A 20,248-nucleotide genomic window follows, 5' to 3' on the forward strand; every position below is an offset into this window, starting at 1 on the left:
TTGTGCTCCAGGGGTACAGAAGCAGCACTGAGGGCTGCTGAGGTCCCCCAGCAGCAAAAATTCGAGGTAGGGAGTGCCCCAGTAAAGACATCCTTTGTGGCTCTCCCCTTACAGATTTGTCTGAGCAACTTTGTAAAGCCTCTGATGGCTGCCTGTGGAACAAGGCCCCAGTTGATGAAGGAACTGAGTGGCTTGGCAGAAGAATGGGGTCCTTCAGTTTAAATTGAGGCTCGTTTCCGTTTTGTTTTTCCTTTCCACGGCTCTCGCAGAGAAATCCCTCTTTTTAACCCTTTGCTCTGCCTGCCTGAGCTGTGGGAAGATGTGGGCTGTGTGGCTCACCAGGAGCTCGCTTTGTCCCAGCAGCACCTCACCACAGGGACAACTTTGGAGCCTCCGAGCCCTGGGACAGCAGGAGGGCTCAGGGAGAGGGGGCTCTGATCTGCTGGCAGGCAGAAAGGAGGGAGCCAGGCATTCAGCAGGTGAAGCCTGGGCCCTCCAGAGAGGAGTCTTAAGGTCCAGGTGGTGCAGCCTGGGGCTGAGGGCCAAGTCTGGTGGGCTCTGTCAACACCAAGCCCATGTGCATCTTGCTGGCCCCATCTGTGACCTGCCTGTGGCTGCAGAAAGCCAGGGTTTGCTCTGTGTGTGACCCTCAGCACTCAAGCTGTTATGTCTGATGCTAATATATTCAAGTATTGCTCCAGCCCAGGCACGGTTGTGGTCTCAGAATTGCCAGGTTTTGACAACAGCTGTGAAAGGTTTCTTCACCCTGAAAGACCAGGGTTAATTTCCTCTTCCCACAATAGGTGCATTGTTTGCAAGAGTGTGTGTGCTGGGAAGGAAGAAGAGTTTTTCAGTGGGCAGGGTCTCATCAAGGTCTCATTGGACCTGGCTTCTTGTGCCACAGCTGTCAAGTGCCTGCTCAGTGGCCTTCAGCAAATCACTTCACCTCCTCGTGGTTCAGTTTAGCTATTGTGGAACAGAAATAAAGGTGCTGACCCTTGGTAAAGGTCACACAGTGACTTCCATTAGCAGAGGGGAGGGGAGGCTATGCCAGTATTATAATTATGGTGTGCATATGGAGAACAATGGGCAGAACTGGAACAAAACCAGGTGAAGTGGAGGGGAGGACGGATGGAGCTTAGACTGGAAAATAATATTTTACAGCAGTGACAGCAGGCAGGAAAAATAGTTAGATGAGAGCATGTCCTGTTGACTAAGAGAAACCAGTGCTATGCCTGTACATGAGGAGATCTGGGTGACCTCTTGTTATCTACATCTGAAGTCCTCACCCAGGCAGATTTCTTGGCAATAATGTGCCTACTGCAAAGCTCTTCTCAGCCTTTGGTTTCATGGCTTGGTGTTCTGGGGCAGTGCTCCCTGTTCTCTGTGGGCAGCTGTGGCATGCAGGACCCATGGTCCCAGCTCTCTGCTTGCTGCTCCTGCTGCCCCAGCTCCTCAGCCCAAGCTCACAAGCCCATAGAGGGGTTGTGGTGGAGCTCACACAGGCTTCTGGCCCACTCACAGCATCACTTCAACTCACTCTGCATGAGCCCAGATGGGATCCAGTTCCCCAAATGACAACTGTTTTAAAACCTGGCTTGTGAAGAGCGGTGACACCTCCAAAGGCAGCTCAAGCTGCATGGAGTTTGGTGTTCAGGAGCTTCAGCCAGGACATCCCCCTGCTCTAACCAAGCTGACCAGGGGCTGATGTGGCACAGGAATGCTTCTGGCTGGGCTGGGGATGGATCACTGGATGTAGACACAGATAATGTAGACACGGGCTGTGCCTCAGGTGATGTGGCAGGAGACAATTTATAGCTTGCTCAGAGTTGTTCCTTCTGACACCACGAACCCACGTTTCACTTCTTGTGGGTAGGGAATGTGCAGTGATCTGCTTTCTTGGCTCAAGCAAAACGTACTTTTTTTTTTTTCCATTTTCCTCACAGGAGCAAAAATAGAAAGGTTTTGAAACAAAATCTTTCACTTAGCTGTTTAGAAGGCAGGCAGGGGCATCACCCAAAGGTAGCCACACAGTGGCTGTTGCACTTGCTCCATTAGTTTAAAGGCTGGACTATTTACCCAGGACCTGGGAGATGTGGCCCTGCCTCTGCCCTCCACCTTGCACAGGTCTTCTGGTAGCACCATCACCATGGCAGTGTGGCTGGAATCCTCCTGCACCCCTCCCCAAAGCCTGAGCTGAAGAGGAGTGGGTACCCAGGGACACTGCTCACTGGGAATGTCCAGCTGGAGGGACAGTGAGTCCCACCACCCCAAAAATGAGCTCAGGACTTCACCCCAGAGGATCCATGCCACAGGGATGTACTGCACCATAGGGCAAGGTGAGCCTGGAAGAGGGGGAGGAATGGAGGGAATTATTTTAGCTGAGAGGCACTAGGGCAGTACTCTGAGGGGGCCTGATGAGATTAATTCTCACAAGACAAAGGATTTTAAGACATGGAAAATAGTCACAGCATTTATGGGTGAGATACCTGGGAGAGAAGGCAAGGGACAGCTCACAGATTTTGGTAATATACAAGAATTAAGAGGTTTGCCTAAACTACAAATACAAAGACAGTATTTGGTGAGCTGTAAGCGATTGATCTAAAAATAGTTCTGAACTTCAGAAATAGTTCTGAAGTTGTTGATTTTCACAAGTAGCATAACCTAGTTTCAGAAGGCCAAAGAAGATAATGGTAGAACTGAAATGGAAGAATATAGGTTTCCTCTGCAGTTGCTGATTGCATGGAAAGAGTAGTGGATAAAAACAGAATATACCTCTTATCCTACTAATAAACAAAACAAACTTTTGTTTTCATATGGAGTCTAATTCCAGAATGCAGTACTGTGAAGGTACCTCTAATTGATATAAAATACCAAGGTATCTTTTCCTTCTTCCTATATGTTGCAATTTTAAAAAACTTTGTGGTTCAATTATCCAAAGTATTTGACTGAAATCTTTTCAGATATAATTATCTGTATGCTTGTTCCACCCCTGGACAGTGACAGATCTGCCACAGAGTATCCTTCCTATGTGGAGAGGTGCTCCTTCTTCCTTGATGTGCAGAATAGCAGGAATGCAAAGCTCTAAAGAATATTGATCTGTTTATATAGGAAGCAAAGACACTGTCAGTTTATTTTAAAAATCAATACAGGCAGTTTTAATGATTCCTAATTGCATGAAGCAAGACTCTTACATCCTTTGGCATTTGGGATGGTGAAGTTGGGACAGAGAACTTGAAATGATAGGTGATTAGTACAGCTCTAACCATGCCAAAGGAGAGGAGAGAAGGGCCAGAGTTTTATACTGTAGTTCTGCACCAGAAGAATTTTTACTGGGTCAAGAGAAATAGAGGAAGCCTATCCTGAATACAGTACATTATATTGGGGAGAATAATACAAACAGTGATAATACATAAAGATGCCATTTTAAGGACAAATATTTGTGGACTAAATCTAAGGAACTAGGACTGGACCAAAAAAAAAGTCCTGACATAACATGGGTGATAAATATAATGCCTTCTTGAACCTGGAAAGTGAAATAGAAAGGCTAGAAAGAGCACTATTCTGTGTGAGATTTGTGGTATTTTTGTGGAGAACTGACTAACTAGCACATGATGTGCAGCTGGGAAGAGTGGGGGGAAAGTGCTGAGACAGAAACTTGAGCTTTCAGAGAAATTAATCTCCCTGACATTAAAAGAAGCTCAGTTCACACATTTGTAGGAGAAATGCTCAAGTGCCAGGTTTCTAATGTAAAGGTAGCCATGCTCAAGCCATGAATAGCAAAGAGGCATGGCAAAGGTTTGTTAAAAATGGCAGCACATTGAGGAAATTCTATATGGAATACGTTGGCTCCAACTGCAATATTGAGACAGCTGTTGAATTGCAGCCTGGAAAAGCGTAAAATATTGAGAGCTGGTAATGCAAGCTCCAGTTCTGAAATCCTTGTGTGACAAGCAGAAGAGAAACTTGTTAGGCAGCTGAAAATGTCACAGAGCTAATTGCTCCATTTTGCTTTCTCCCTTCTGTTCCACACACATCCAAACCCGTTCCATGAGAGAGAGAATATTCAACTTTTGAGGAGCAGGAGTAGGCTCTGTGGCATCTGAGCACCTCCGTGCTCCAAACTTCTGCTGTCTGGCACCACAATCAAGAAATGCAACTTTTGCCATTTTGCAGCCAGGCAGGTAGAGTAAACCAATGTGGTTTTCTAAAGACTGCACCGAGGGCTTGTTGGCAGGTCAGATGCAAGTCCCCAAAGAAGCAGCTAAATCTTGAGCCACTGGAATTTATTTGTTTAGCAAAACTGTGAAAGGGGTCATTGTCAGTAATCCAGAACTGTTCCTCTTTTCTCCTTGACAGATTCAAGGGCTTTCATGTGCCACTTCCTTCTTCTCCTCTGTGCTTATATGGAGCATGCACTGCATATTTGGTTGAAAGCCAAGTGGTCCTCAGTTCCTCATCTGCTCTTTTTATGTTGCAACTTATCTCCCATCCCACCTCTGCATTGTCTTTTTAAGTGTATCTCTAATCTCAAGCAGTGAGTCTGGTATCTCAAACCCAGACAGCAATGTCACAAGGTGTGACTGCAACAGCAGTGCCTCTCATGGTCTCTGCTCATGCATCCATGGAAAAGTTGAGCAGCCCTAGGAACAGAGCACTAGGTGTTGGAGAGTGTTTTCAAGAACCTTTGCTAAGTATTCACCAAGAATAGGGAGACAGCTGTTAACACTCCAGAAATACCAAGGAAGGTTTGAATGTCAGTCCAGAAAAGGAGATGAAAATATAGTAGATGATTTATGGAGGGCATACTGGAGAAGTGTGAGTAGAGATGGTGCTGTCATGATGTGTCTTACAGTCCCCAAAACTGGAGTGACTGCTCAGAGATTTCCAGTTAGGGCAAAATTTATGATAATTGACAGTGTTGAGAGACTCTATGTTAAATGGGTGCCAAGTAGAAAAATGGGAAGAGCCTGAGGGCAAGAGAATTTATTGAGGGCAATAGAATTTGAGTGGTTTGGTCTGTGGTCGGTTTTGTTTTGTTTTTCACTCTGGCAAACATTATGATAAAGAAATAAGAGGAAAATGGCATTTTATCACCATCTCACTTGCCATCAGTAGCAGTTCTTCCCCTCCCTAGCTCCAGAAATCAAGGGATGGAGAAAGAACAGGAGTCTGAGACTTGCTGAGTGCTGCTTTGCAGTACAGGTGGTGGGGACTGAAGTCAGAGCATCTGCTGCTTTTGTTTTCTCCACTTGGGAAACAAAACTGCTGGTTTCAGGGGCTGTTGGGAGTAGGCAGCCATACAAAGGAAATAATGCAATCCAAATAATAGGCATTGGTAATAAAATACAGGAAGCTGGGTGTAGAGAAGAAGTGTTTTAACCTGAGGTGCAGTCCCACCTGGGGCATGAGGTGCTGAATGGAGTCAGCTTAGGAAAGATGGATGCAAAATCAAAGGAGCTGCTGGCACTGCTTGAGTGGCACGTGAGCTTGGGTTTTGGAATACATCACTTGGAATTGGCTTTTAGCTTCTGCTGCTCTGCTATCTGCACTGTTTTGACAGCAACTTCATAAAATGAGGAGGGAACTGCTTTGGGGGATCTGTGTGCTCAGCTTGGGGGTTCAGTCCAAGGCCAGCCTGGGGGCTCAGTGGCCACGTGAGTGCTCAGGTGTCACTTTTGTGCACCCAGCAGCTATGCTTGTGCCCAGAGAAGTGGCACACACAATTTGTGCAGGCACCTATGAAAACAGGTAACTTGAAAATCTAGTCCTGAAAGTATTGTGGTTATTACCAAAGATGTAACTCACCTTAAATCTCTTTAATAATAGTATTTGAGAAGGAGTCAATCCTAATGATTGCAAAAAGAGACCTGCAATTTTTTGTCCTCACGTGTTCAGTTCATTTGGAATACAGTGTATGGATACTAAGCTCTGTTTCTTTGCCTTTGATCTTCAGGTAACAATTTATTTCTGCACAAACTGGACTCTAAATGCTGTCGAACTGGAATTCAGTTGTCCTGTGTTGCTCTGCTAGTGTGAACAAACCACTGTGGCAAGGTAAGGGAGCCCTGTGGTGTTTGGTGGCTGCCTGATGCTGGTTCTACATGTGTGTGAAAAGCTGGGCTTAGTAAAAATGTGCTTTTTTTAACTCTGAAAGAATATCACATCCAGTAGGCAGTTTTCTGCTCTTGATGACAGTGAACACTCAGTACAAATGATGTAATACCAGATTGCTCAACACTTGACGTGAAAAAAAAAGCTTATAAAAGTTGGTTATGTGAAGATTTATTGAGATAAACTGTGTCAAGCTACCAGGAATTACTCTGTGAGAGAAATAACTACCCTGAGAAAGCTGAGCTGAGAGCACCTCTGAGGACTGGGCTGGTGAGAAGTGACAGTGAGAAATGGTGGAAGCCAAGGGAATTTGATGTGCTCTTAGGAGAAATGGGTGAATATGAGAACCTGGTGCTTTGAGCTGTCTCGGAGCTACTTCGAGCCTAAATCCTGGCCTTTATCTGACAAGTTCCTAAAAACAATGGTTTGATAGATGCCATTTATTCAACACAAATAATTGTTCAGCCTGAAAAAACACCAGGCACAGAGAGCAGAAGTAAGGTACTGAGTGAGATCCCTACCTTTGGACTAGAGTATGAATTACCTGTCTTGACCTCGATAACAGGCAAATTGCCAAAAATTATTTCCTCTGATACTATAGGGCATAAGAGATGATAACACCAGTGCTAATGTCTCCCTTGCTTCACTTGCCTTTTGCCCTTTCCCTCCCAGGGCATAACTAAAAGAATCTGCAATGGCCAGACTGAACTGTGGCCCTTTTTTAGATGGGTGGATGTTGTGTAGGGTCCTCTGTGACTTCTGAGCCACACAATACACCAAACCAATCACAGATATTGGCTGCTTCACAGCACAGTGACCAGAGGGAGGTATATGCACATTTTAGTACAGAAATACAGCTCTTGGTGCCATGAACCCAGGAAGTTAGAAACACTAATCTATGTATTTATGATCTTTGAGCAGCTAACTCTGGAGATAAGATGAAACAAGTGAACATTTCTGCAGTGATGCTGTCTCCTCCAGCACTGACAGCTCTCCTGAGTGCTGTCATTTCCAAGGAGGGTAACAGGGCCACACCATCCATCATTCCTGAAGTGCTGTCAAGCCCAATAGGGCAGAGCAAGGCTGAGCCATGGATGCTGCTGCCAGCTTTCTGACTTAGAAGCTTATCCATTGGGTCCAAGTGGTGCAACTGGAAAACAAACCCTAGCTGAGAAAAAAAGTGGATAGGAGCAAGCCAGGACTAGAACAAAACAAAAGCTGCAAATAAAGTCTAGATCACCTCAATCCAGTTAAAAAGCAAAACTAAACACCAAAAAAAAGACAAACCCAAAACAAAAAAACCAAAAGCCAACACACACAAAAAACCAAACCAAACCAAACCAAACAAAACAAAACAAACAAACAAACAAAAAAACAAACAAAAACCAAAAAAACAGAACAACCCAAAACAAACCAAAACCAAGACAGCACACAAACTGAAATTATTCCTGTGTGGCCAGAGAAAGTCTTTGCAATGACGAGCACAGCAGGCTTGTACATGGATTTATGTCCTCTCTTGTGACACTGAAACATGGTGGGGAAGGCAGAGCTGTCTGCCCAGCACAAAAAAAACCCCCTGAAAAAGTCATGTTTGTTTTCTCTTGAGAAGGAGAAGTGAGTCAACCTCAGGTTCATTGTGTTCTGTCTTGGTTAAGGAGTTTTGGTCTCTGGCTGGCTGGGCTCTGTGTGTTTGAGGTGAAAAGCTGTGACCCAAGGCAGACCCTGACAGGGAGACTTTGGTGCAGAGCTGAAGTTTTCTTAGGCCAGCCCAGGAGCCCCCCAGCTTACATGTGGTTTCAAACTGCAGACAGTGAGCACAGCCTGGAGATAGAAACCTATCCCCAAGTACTGCTATGATAGCTGTGGAAATGACAATCACTCTTTTTTCAGAGCCACAGCAAGACAGATGGCTGTGGCAACATCCTCTGTTCAGGATGGGGCACTCGTGGTGCTCAGACAACAGCCAGAGGTCCAGACTTGGGAGGGAGCTGTGGTCCAGCAGAGTTTTTCAGACTCACAGGATGACTTCACCTTCCTTAATTGCTTCTGGAGGGAGGCATCAGCTGGTGTAGCTGTCTAGCCTCCTACCTTCTGGCATGGGGAAAGGTTTCCAGCTTGGGAATAATCTGACTCTCTTCCTTAGCTTTCCCAGTGATGCAAGGACTCATGGGGCTGTTCAGCCTGGAGAAGAGGAGGCTCAGGGGAGACCTCATCACTCTCTCCAACTCCCTGAAAGGAGGTTGGAGCCAGGGGGGGGTCGGTCTCTTTTCCCAGGCAACTCTCAGCAAGACAAGAGGGCACAAGAGGTCTCAAGTTGTGCCAGGGAAGGTTTAGGTTGGACATTAGAAAGAATTTCTTTAGGGAGAGGGTGATCAGACATTGGAATGGGCTGCCCAGGGAAGTGGTGGATTCTCCATCCCTGGAGATATTTCAAAAGAGCCTGGATGTGGCACTCAGTGCCATGGGCTGGGAGCCACGGGGGGAGTGGATCAAGGGTTGGACTTGATGATCTCTGAGGTCCCTTCCAACCCAGCCAATTCTATGATTCTATGGCCAGATCCATCTGCTGAAGCCTCAGGAAGAGATGGAGCTGGTGCTGGGGCAGCAGGGAAGGGGCCTGGCAGCAGCAGCCTCTTCATGGCTGGGGCCAGCCAGGGCTTGACTTGCAGTGGCCACCAACAGGGCCAGAAATAAATGTACAGGATGGAAAGCTGTGGTGGGGCCAACCCCAGGGCAAGAGCATGGGCTGTGTCCGTCCACAGCATCCCATGGGAATGGCTCTGCTGGTGCCTGGGAAGCAGCTCAGCATCCTGTCTGTCGCCCACTTCCCTGTCTTTTTCCTTGTGGTATCATTCCCTGTGAACACTGACCTGGGCAGATGTGGTGTATTGAAACTTCAGTCAGGGCTTAGGTCAGTGTGGCTTGAGTAGTACCTAAACTGCTCATTTCAGAAAGGGTTTTGACCATAATTTCCACCCTCTTCTTAATCTACAAACTTGTATTTTTACTGACTGACAGCAAAAGGTAATTGTAGAAACAATTTCCTGAACCACTCTGGCTTTTTTGTTTGTTTGTTTTTGGTGGATTTTTTGTTTGTTTTGTTTTGATTTTCTTTTTTTAAACAGACTATCTGTATCCTTTAGAGCTACTGGGTTTTGTCTTTTAATTTTAAAAATCAATGTCATACATGCTTTTTACTCACTGGGTGTTAAAACTTAGGGAACATTTCCTGCAGACAGAGTGGGTAGCTCGTGTTTCAGTCCTAATGTGCAGCAGCAATAGAATCTAAAGAATTAGATTTGTCCTCACTTTTTTCTTTTTGTTACAGCCTGTCAGCCACTGGTACTTCAGAAAACTGAGTCAGCAATTCCCACATTAGCCAGGCCTGATGAAAAACAAACCCCACCCCTTCCCCAGAGAATGGCTTTGAGCTCCAGCCATTCAGTCTACCTCTGCCTTCAAAAACTTCAGAAACTGCCTTCAGCCCTGCAAAGGGCACAAGGAAAAGGACTTTTCCCACCATCACTTAAACTTCTGTGATATACCTGAATTCTCAAAGCTTTGAATCAGTTAACCTTGTCATTATTGTTGTTGCAGCACAAAATGTCTCAAGGGGATGCCTGGATGAACTGAAGGCAAGAGAAGTTAAATCTCTCCTAGCAAGCAGAGGACATCAGTCCTGGAATTAGTGCTGGAATGCAGAAGGTGGTGGGCAAACCCAGGACACTGAGGAATCAAGGACACCAAATGCAGGTGGTGAGTGGAGAAATAAATTGGGAAAATAGAAAAAAAAGCTATCAAATGTGTTTCCAGAGAATGTTTATCCTTATGGTGATATGTTTTTATATATGAAATAAGAAATATAGATACAGATGTAAAATATTTTATATGAAATTTTACCTTAACTAGAACTGAGTCTGTAATTGTTAAGCAAAAAATATTTATCAATATGCTGATATATTTTTATATTAAATAAGAAATATAGATACATATGTAAAATATTTTATATAAAATTTTACCTTAATAAAATTTTATCCATATATTATATATTATATATCCATTATATTGTATATATTATATATCCATATATTATGTATTTTATCCTGGAGTCTAAAGACTCTAGAACTGAGTCTTTAATTGCTAAGCCCCAGAGGCCTAAGAGAGGCTATGAAAAGCATGACAGAAGGGCCAGAAGCTGAAGCAGCATGATCTGAGTTTAAATACAGGCAGGAAAACATAGACCAGAAAGAAAGTATGAAATATACTGGTAAGAAATAACAGGGATTTCAAAACAAGGCCTGATGTTAATTAATTGAAGGGCAAGAAACCTTTACTTTTAGCCAAAGCCTGTCTGATCTGCCATCTCCTGTGTCATTTTGGCAAAATGAGCAAAGAAAGATTCCCTGCACTACTCCAGCTCAAAAGTTAGCCTGGGTTTGGAGCAAAGGTGAGATACTGAGGTCCAGCTGTGGTGACAGGTCCTGCTGCCTTGTGAGGAGGGAAGGAGGCGCTGGGAGAAAGGTGGGAGGCTCATTTTTGGGGGCTGGCAGTTGTGATGCACAGAGGAGAGGGCAGGGAGACAGGAGCAAGGTGCATTGCATTCTGCCTCTTCTGCCTGCTGGTGGCTTTCCTGCTTGCCTGGATGGCAAGTGATTCCAGGCTGGGGCTGCTAATTGTTCCAGAAAGTGCTTTGAACCCTTGGGGAATCAAAGCTATGATTCTTTATAGAATCATAGAACTGGCTGGGTTGGAAGGGACCTCAGAGATCATCAAGTCCAACCCTTGATCCACTCCCCCTGTGGCTCCCAGCCCATGGCACTCAGTGCCACATCCAGGCTCTTTTTAAATATCTTCAGGGATGGAGAATCCACCCCTTCCCTGGGCAGCCCATTCCAGTGTCTGATCACCCTCTCCATAAAGAAATTCTTTCTAATGTCCAACCTAAACCTCCCCTGGCACAACTTGAGACCTCTTGTGCCCTCTTGTCTTGCTGAGAGTTGCCTGGGAAAAGAGACCGACCCCCCCTGGCTCCAACCTCCTTTCAGGGAGTTGTAGAGAGTGATGAGGTCTCCCCTGAGCCTCCTCTTCTCCAGCCTCAACACCCCCAGCTCCCTCAGCCTCACGGGACTTGTGCTGGATCCCTTCACCAGCCCAGTTGCCTCCTTTGGACCTGCTCCAGCACCTCAATCTCCTTCCTGAGCTGAGGGGCCCAGAACTGGACACAGGACTCAAGCTGTGGCCTCACCAGGGCTGAGCACAGGGGCAGAATCCCTTCCCTGGACCTGCTGGCCACGCTGTTCCTGAGCCAGCCCAGGATGCCATTGGCCTTCTTGGCCACCTGGGCACACTGCTGGCTCCTCTTCAACTTCCTGGCAATCCAGACTCTCAGCTCCCTCTCTGCCTGGCTGCTCTCAGCCACTCTGTGCCCAGCCTGTAGTGCTGCATGGGGTTGTTGTGTACTTCATGGGGTTGTTGTATACTTCAGATATTTGCACTGGCTGAGCAGGCCAATAGCAATGTTCTCCTAGACAAGTTGAGCAGCCTCCTGTTTCATCCAAGCAGGTTGAAAGAAAACCCATGAAACCCCTGTTTGTCTCTGGAGGCTTCTGAAAGAGAATAGTCATCTAAATGGATGTAATTTTCTTGGGCTGATTATAGAGTGATTCTAGGTATCTGCAGAGGATACGAAGTAGTTGTTATCCTCTGAAGTCATTTAAGTAGGTGGAAAAAACCACAACAACAAAAAAAGAAACCCAAAACAGGCAAACAAACCCCAGGAAAATCTAAAATCTTAATCTGTAAACCTCTGGGGAGAATATTAGCTTTTTATTGTTTCCCTATCAAGAAAATGCAGGAAATTATGCTAGCTGCCCCACCTCTGCAACTTCCCATTATTTATCAGAAGAAATGTCCCTTCCAGGCTCTGTGGTTTACTCCTGAAAGCAGATTATGCAAATAATGCAAACATATCTCAGAATGCAGCATAGGGAAGAGAACAAATCCAAACTCTGTCCAACTGGATGTGAGGTACCTTAGCGAGGAGCTGAGCTGCCCATGCTGTGCTGTGCTGAGACCCAAGAGTTTGAAAACACCCGGACTGTCTGGGAAAAATGGGTAAGAATCTGGCAGGAAAGAATATTTGAAACCATATTTGAAGTTATCTTATGTTTTGGGGTTTTGGTTTTGGTTGGGCTTTTTGCTCTTTTTTTTTTTTAAATATTCCCTAGAACCTCTTTTCTTCTTTTTCATTTTGAAAGAACTGGAGAAACCAAAATCTAAAAACAAAAGCCTCAGGTAGAGTTCAGAACCAAGACCAAGTTACCAAAAGAATAATCAGTAAGAAAAATGCCTCAAGTGGTTATCAGTAAGTTATCCTGAATAAGCTCTGTAATGTGTATTTCCTGAGAAGCATGAGTTGAGAGCATCCATCTCCCAGTAACTTATGGCTAAAAGCCCACCTAATGTTTTGTGCCTCGTTTTGGTTCAGTTCTGAAATGATTTATTTGTTTTTGCTCATTCCTTGCTCCTGAAAAAAAACAACAAACAAAACCCAGCCAAAAACCCAACCAAAACAAAACAAAAAACCAAAGAAACCTCAGTGAACTTAATGGGTTTGCAATACAAAATTCTTTTTTTCGTTTGTTAGAGAGCACTTCCTCCAGAGAAATTATTTTCAAGCATAGAAAAAAATCTGTCCTGATGTGGCTCATCTTTAAAATTTAGTCATGTATTTCCTCTACCAGGGACATTATGAATTTCTTCAGGGCACTGAGTCATTCTGGTGGTGGCACTGAACTCAATTTATTTGTGTTGAATGTCAGAACAACAACAAAAACTTTCCCAAATTTGAAAATACCCCTGAAAAATAATAGAAGCACAATTCTCTTCAGCCATTATGGATGCCCTAATTTGAGTCACATGGGAAAATGCTTTGTAAATGGCTTTCTTCTTTTACTCTTCTCTGGCAAGAAACCAAACCAAGCCCCTTTCTTTGTTCTTTTTCCTTTATGTGTTGCTTTTGCATCTGTTTTTTGAAGAAGCTGATTCCATGGATTAGCAGTTATGTTGAAATACTAGAAATCTGGGGTCGTTTCCACAGATTTCCTGAACAGCCATGTACTGACCACTTTACCTCCACTTCTGTTCTGTGAAATGGGAATTATTCCGCTTTTTCTCAAAAGGCTTTTGCTAGAAAATCTATTTATTGCTGCAAGACACCCAGCTACAACTGGAATAATCAAGGCATATACATATTTTGTATTTTTTCCTTACACAGTACAAGGGTGAGCTGTGCAAAATTTAATAAGTCCAGACGATGATACACGATGATACAATGATTCATGGGAGGAACAAATTTGGATAGATTTAAATATGTGCATGTAAAAGAAATATGTGCAGCCTTCCAGCACTCTTTGAAATATAAATGTGAGAATTCCTTTAGGTATAATGCTGGAAGCCTTCACGTCAGAGCATCCTGGCAGGTGCCAGGCAGAAGGAGCCAGCCAGAGGAACTGATTTATTCAGCTTTCTGCTGGCAAACCCCAAGGCCTTCAGCCCCACATTACTCCAAACCATGAGGAGAGGGGTGGGATGAGCTCTACTAATGCCACCTTCTGCTTTTAAGCCTGAGTAGAAGACTTATTCTTGTGTCTTCTGGACATGTGGGTTTTTTTGGGTTGGTTTTGTTTAGTTTTGTCTGCTTTTCTACACCAGCTTCTCAGAGTTCAACTTTCATTTCATTCTCCTCCTTGGAGTATTATTTGCGATGGAATAGCAAAATGTTGTAGGCTGAGCAGGCAGGGCACTAAATATAGCAATATATATAAATATCCACTCTAATAATCTCCTTATGCTTTTATGTTGATAGTAAATGAGGGGTCAGGGAGGGAATTGCCATTCATCTCTAGGAAATGCATGTCAAAGGAGTTTAAGCACTGCATCCTGCCCACACCAAGGGAAGGTCATTTAGGCTTGGCACTGCAATACTCTGTTTTCCTGGTGCTGGAGAGTTGCAGATGCGATCTTTCATGCTTCAGTTGAGTGCTGAGAGCCTGTGGTTTAGAACAGGGTATTTACAATAGCAAATGGTGGCATTCCCAGCTTGGAGTAACAGACAAATTTCAGCCAAAAAAAAAAAATAAAAAAAAGTGGCATTCGTTCACACCACCCCCTTCTGCTGACCCCACTGCTGACATTTGCCTGTCTCAGCCTTGGGATTCAGGCCATGCCTTGGCTGGTGGCTCAGCTCTGCCCTGCCAGGGCCAACCTCAAGGATGCCATTTGCTTTGTTTGTGCTCTGGGCTCGTTCCTCTGCCTTGCCTCCCCTGAGCTGGCTGACTTGCCCATGCTGTTTTCCCTCTGCCAAATCTGCTTTACTGCCTTCTTTCAGGTCTGGAGCTGCTCTGCTGCCTGCTCTTTTTACAGCTGTCCAAGTGAACAGAAAGAATTGAACCAACAAGACAGCTTTGCCAGCTCTGGTCACTCCCATCCTACAGCTTAAACATGGTGTGCACAAGCTTAAGAAGCAGCTTTGCTGGTGGGTCCTGGCTCCAAATCCACACAGAAGTCCAAGGTAATCTGAAAGCAGCTCATATTTGCCTTAATATTTGTGTGAATGGCTTCAGCTGAGATGGGGGCTGAGGGAGCTGGGAGCTGTGTGCTGGCTTTGTCAGGGAAAGTTGGTGATCTAAAGGTTTTATAATCTGTATATTGAAAGCTGCCAGAAAATTGAGTGCTGTGGTTCTGCTTATCAGTGAGCAAAGCTCCAGGACATGGGTTAAGGCTCAGCTCCAAGAAGTGACTGAGGTACTGCAATGCAAAAGAGCTGAAGAGATGCTGAGGACAAGGCTATCAGTTAAATTTCCTGATCAGCCTTAGGGTTGTTCATGTATTGCATCCACTGGCTGATTAATGTTAAATAAAAAAAGTATTCTGCCTTGCAAGCAGGGAGTGGAACAGCAGTCTCCACCCTCCCAAAGGATGACTTAAATATGAAGTTACAGTGCTATGCTCTTCCTTTCCTTCTGCCTGATCAAATGCATTTTTCATTCTTTAATGCAAAGTAGGAAGGCACCAACAGGAGAGCTGAAGAGCTCTCTCCTGCTCCAGAAAAGCCCCAGACAAGCCCCAGACAAGGTGGCTGGAGACCTCTCCTGGGAACACCAGGAGCAACTGTCCTGCCTTTGCTTGAGTTCCCACCTTCCCAACCACCACCTAAGCCCTGAGGTATGGGATGAACAGAGCACTGCCCCCTCCCCAGCTGTGTGTGCAGCTCAGCACCAGAACCCATGGTACTTGGTAGCCAGGCAGTCTCAGCAGTGGCCAGAATCACCCAGCAAGCCAAGCCACCAGCCACATAGAATCATAGTATTGGCTGGGTTGGAAGGGACCTTAGAGATCAAGTCCAACCCTTGATCCACTCCCCCCGTGGTTCCCAGCCCATGGCACTGAGTGCCACATCCAGGCTCTTTTTAAATATAAATACTGCAACACTACCATAGTTTCTGGATAGCACTTCTTAAGAAGCATCTCCTACTCCTCTTCACATTTAAAAGTCACTTTCCACAGAGCTGGGGGAAATTCCAGCTCTCACCACTACACTGTAGACACCTCATCTCTCTCCTAGGCCAACCCCCTCTATGCTACTTGCTTCCCCATTTCCAGTTCTGTTTCATCTGAATAACTGGTTAATGACATTACCAGCTTTTCAGACAGATGTCTCACATGCTGTGTGCCCCAGTGATGAGGATCTGGATTAGACATCTTTCCTTTGAACCAGAAAACAGCATCCTCAGTAGCTCATCATAGAATCATAGAATTGGCTGGGTTGGAAGGGACCTCAGAGATCATCAAGTCCAACCCTTGATCCACTCCCCCTGTGGTTCCCAGCCCATGGCACTGAGTGCCACATCCAGGCTCTTTTGAAATATCTCCAGGGATGGAGAATCCACTACTTCCCTGGCAGCCCATTCCAATGGCTGATAACCCTCTCTGTAAAGAAATTCTTTCTAATGTCCAACCTAAACCTCCCCTGGCACAACTTGAGACCTCTTGTGCCCTCTTGTCTTGCTGAGAGCTGCCTGGGAAAAGAGACCAACCCCCCCCCTGGCTCCAACCTCCTTTCAGGGAGTTGTAGAGAGTGATGAGGTCTCCCCTGAGCCTCCTCTTCTCCAGCCTGAACACCCCCAGCTCCCTCAGCTGGGGACCTCATAGGTTCTGTGCTCGAGGGAGGACCCAGGACCTGTCAGCAAGAGGACAGGTTTAGTCACCCAAGGGATATGAACCCTTCGTGGTCCACTGCTGGGTTTCAACACACTTTAGGAAGCCACCATTCAGTAAGAATCAATCTTAAACCCTTCTGACTGTACAAAATACAGGCAAATATAGTGGTCTTCAAAAATCCAGATGGCTATTGATTACAAGCAAAGCCCTTCAGTTGCTACTCCTGAGATGCTCAGGTACACCTGCTGTGGTGTTTCCCTTGCAGGCTTTTTAGGACCCAAGTCACAGACATCTTAGAGTTAAATAACTTCCTACAAACACAATGAAAGCTGATAACTAAACAGGAGAATTGTTGATTGGAAATATCTCTCTGTTCCTGCCACCAATAGAAAACAGTTGGCAGTCTGCTGTTTCTGCAAGGTGAAACAGAATACAAACTTTTAACCCTCAATCCAGAGCTCCCCTAAAAGATTTAGGGCTGAGAATTCCTGTTATTTACACCGTTGTAATTTTAGGGAAATTCACCTGAGTTAATGTACTGCCAGGTGGTAGGCTTTGCCTCAGATCTCATTATTTGTTGGGCTTTTATCTATATTCATCCACGGTGTGTATATACATATACAAAGTAGTAATTTTTGCCAGCAATGAGAAGAGAGTGGAGGTTGCTGTATAAATCACTATTTCTCAGTCAATATGTTGCAACCCCTGAAGGGGCTATAGAAACCATCTGGGGGCTTGTAAAGCACTGCAAATTTTATAACAATCTAAAGCAAAGAAAATGTCATCCCTTCCACTCTCCATATAGCAGCACCATTCTCCTGGCAACCTGTCAAAAACCATGCATGAAACAATAAATTCTATAGGTTTATCACTTTTACCATATTTTTTTTTATTTCAACATTATGAAGCTTATATGGGAACTGGGAAATTTCTTTTATATAGGATTTACAACCTGAACTGCTTGAGAAATGGTGCTCTGAAACTTTTGGCACCAAAAGGCAGTAGTTTTTATTAAGGGCCTCCGCCTTAGTCTTCTCCTAAGCTGCTAGTTAAAACTAAAGCCTATTTTGTCAGGCTTAGGCTTGTTTGTGTTGGAGCCAGTTTTTCTATTTCACCACGACTTTCTGCCCGTCAGCTTCCTCTTTAAGCCTCAATCATTCAGGGAAACATCAACATTTCCCTCTGTGGGAAAAGATCTTTCGCTTCAGCTGGAAAAAATGGATGAGATTTCCTGTATCCTCATTAGCAACTTGATGTATGGTTTGAAATCTCTCTTCTAAGGTGAGATACCATCTGAAAAAGCCCTGTGCTTTTAAGTATAGCCTCAAAGCCCATGCAGCTTGTCAGTGGATTTTGCTTTCATGAATGCATCTTTAATCTCTGTGCATAGGTGCTTATCTGTGGAAATAATTCCACTAATAACTGAGTGTATCCCACATGCTCCTATCTCAAGGCATCTATGCCAGACCTTGCAATGCTTTCTGTGACTGAGTTTCTCCAGTGGTTTAAGCCAGTCTTGCTCCTGGCTGCCACAGGCCTGGCTGCTTTGTTGTTTCTAGTGACTCCAGCATTCATCATGTCCCTTGGAAGGCTCCTTTAGAGAATAAATTCAGAAAAAAAAGCTCAGTGTTGGGTTTTCTCCCTGCCAGGATGAGATGGGTCATACAAGGGCCCTGACAAGCAGCAGAGCTAGTGAGAGACCCTCAGAGGGGCAGAGGGAAAAGGAAGGGATGATAGTGCTCCCCTTTTGGCAGCTGTTAGGTTGGGTGCGTTAGTCTTGTTCAGCTTCATCCCAAACTCTTTTTGACTTCAACTATTTTTTCAGATGTTTGAAATGAGTCCTTTGCTGGTGTTATGTTCTTTATAGGTATAAGCTCTCACTCTCTCTGAAAAGTGTGACTAGTTTCATGGGCACTAATTTGATCACTTCAACCATTTGCTAACAAGGAGAAGCAGTGATTTCTTGCCTGGGTGAGAGGTGGTTGCCCACAGATAATTAATTCAGTTTCTAGCTGTGGGCTATTTGACAACAAGGGAAAAACAATATTGCCTCCTGGCTGAAACTCTTACTGGATTTGTACTGTGCTGCCCAAACTGGATATAATCAAAACTGAGCCTATTTCATGGTGATTTTTTTTTGGAATCTATCTCCCCTGCCCTCTTTCTACTTGAAGAGAGACTATTGAGTTTGGATGTTGGCAAAGGCCTTTTGGACTAGAGCCAGGAGTCTTGTCCCATTATCTGTGTGAAGCTGGGTAGTCATGGTCTGGCTTTTCTGCCTGCTTCCCATAAACCAGATTGTACCAAAAGGCTCCTAAAACCACTCAGTAACATTTTTCCATGTGGTTTTCATGATGTTAAGCTGTTGGGCAGGAGATCTGACATGATCTACATAGCTTTCTGTCTTCATCCATGAGAGAAAATGGATATTAAAGGAGGTCCCTGCTAATATGAAAAAAACATGCAAAAGGTGAGATTTTTTTTGTTGTTGTGACTGCTTTTAATTAAGCGCTGATCTCAACTCAGAATTGGGCTGTTGCTTGTAGAAATGATGCTATGAAGCATTTTGGAGGCAGAAGAGAAGACAATTTTTAATTAAAATAGCAAAATAGTTGGTATATTTACTAACTGAAAGATGACCACCTCAGCTGGCAATGTCCATGAGAAAACCATTCCTTGACAGCCCGGTCTGCTAATGCCAGCACCTTGTCTCAGCCAAATTCCCCTTTTTCAAGTTGAGGCTGAGCTCCTTGCCTCCTTATGCCACCACACTGTGTCACCTGCCCCCTCTTTGGGTTCATCCAGGCACAGGGGCTCTCCCCAGCCCACCTGGATGTGGGCACAAGGCTCTCTCCACCTTAAAGACCTACAGCAGCGACCACTGCTCTGGCTGGTGTGAGGAGATGAGTTGTGTTGTTGTGTTTGTTTGTTTTTTTTTTATCCAGAAGAGGCCAAACTCCTGAGGGAAGAAATGTGGTTTATTGCATACTACTTGTGTTTCTTCAAAGCTGGACCGCACCACACATGTGAAATTTTTTGGAAAACAGGCGCAGAAAAGAATGACTTAACAAGGCGGTGTTGTCCCCGGCAGGACGAAGGCGCTGCCTGTTTCTCTGGGGTTGTCTGCAGCCCGGTTTGGGTAGGAATAGTGGAAATTCCCTCTTGTGCTTTGTCAGCGGCGGATTCCGGGGCTGTCGGTCAGGATTCACACGTTTTCCCAGCATTGCCTGTCTGCCCTGTCTCATGGCCATGCCCGTGGAGCGGCAGCTGAACTCCCTCACATGGCTTGAGCAGAGCAAAACCCAGCGGCACCGGGGGGATGGTTCCAGCGGTTCTGGGCCGCTGGAGCACATTTCCCTCCGCTCAGCAGTCCCAGCCGTGGAGCGCTGGAGAAGGCCGGGGTGCTGGAAGGAGGTGCCCCTTCGGCCAAAATCTTCCACCCTCCCGCAATGCCACTGCCGGGAAGGGGCCTCGGGGTGTCAGGAGACATTGCAGCCCTTGGCCTCGCTGCTCCCCATCTCCTCACTGCCCCCTCATTTCTCCTGCCCTGGGTGTCACCACAACAGCTGCCTCCACTCCCCCTTCTCCCCGCCGGGGGCGGGGCCTCTCCTCGCACCCCCGGCGGAGGGGCGAGAGCTGCCGGTGGGGCTCAGGAGGGAGCCGGGGGCGGCTGGGGCGGGGACCGGAGCGCTGGGGAGCAGCCCGGGAGCGAGGGGACGCAGCCGGCAGTGCCCAGCAGGACGGGCCCCGCGGTGCCACAGGGAGCCGCTCGGGCAGCGGGTTGAGTCCCGGCACACGGCATGGGAGCCCCGCTGCTTCCCGCAGGCGTGCTCGGGGCCGGGCCAGCGTTTCAGCTCTCCCCGCTCTGCAGCTCTGCCCCAAGGCGGGGGAAGGGCCGCGGGGCTGGGCGGGG

The 20,248-nt window shown here is 45.8% G+C and overlaps 1 protein-coding gene and 2 long non-coding RNA genes across 3 annotated transcripts in view; 2 read left to right on the plus strand and 1 right to left on the minus strand.

Moving 5' to 3' along the window:
• Positions 1-20,248, minus strand: part of LOC139799655 (uncharacterized) — a 152,422-nt gene that overhangs the window by 52,985 nt on the left and 79,189 nt on the right. The window lies entirely within an intron of this gene.
• On the plus strand, positions 2,650-12,447 carry LOC139799659 (uncharacterized). The gene is made up of 4 exons (XR_011727405.1): positions 2,650-4,184; positions 5,957-6,057; positions 9,712-9,870; positions 12,372-12,447. It is a non-coding gene; the product is annotated as an uncharacterized lncRNA (long non-coding RNA).
• LOC139799660 (uncharacterized) lies at positions 12,450-17,209 on the plus strand. The gene is made up of 3 exons (XR_011727406.1): positions 12,450-12,478; positions 14,539-14,686; positions 16,601-17,209. It is a non-coding gene; the product is annotated as an uncharacterized lncRNA (long non-coding RNA).

The sequence above is a fragment of the Heliangelus exortis genome, chromosome 9 (genome assembly GCF_036169615.1).
Source record: "Heliangelus exortis chromosome 9, bHelExo1.hap1, whole genome shotgun sequence".
Classification (NCBI taxonomy): Eukaryota; Metazoa; Chordata; class Aves; order Apodiformes; family Trochilidae; genus Heliangelus; species Heliangelus exortis.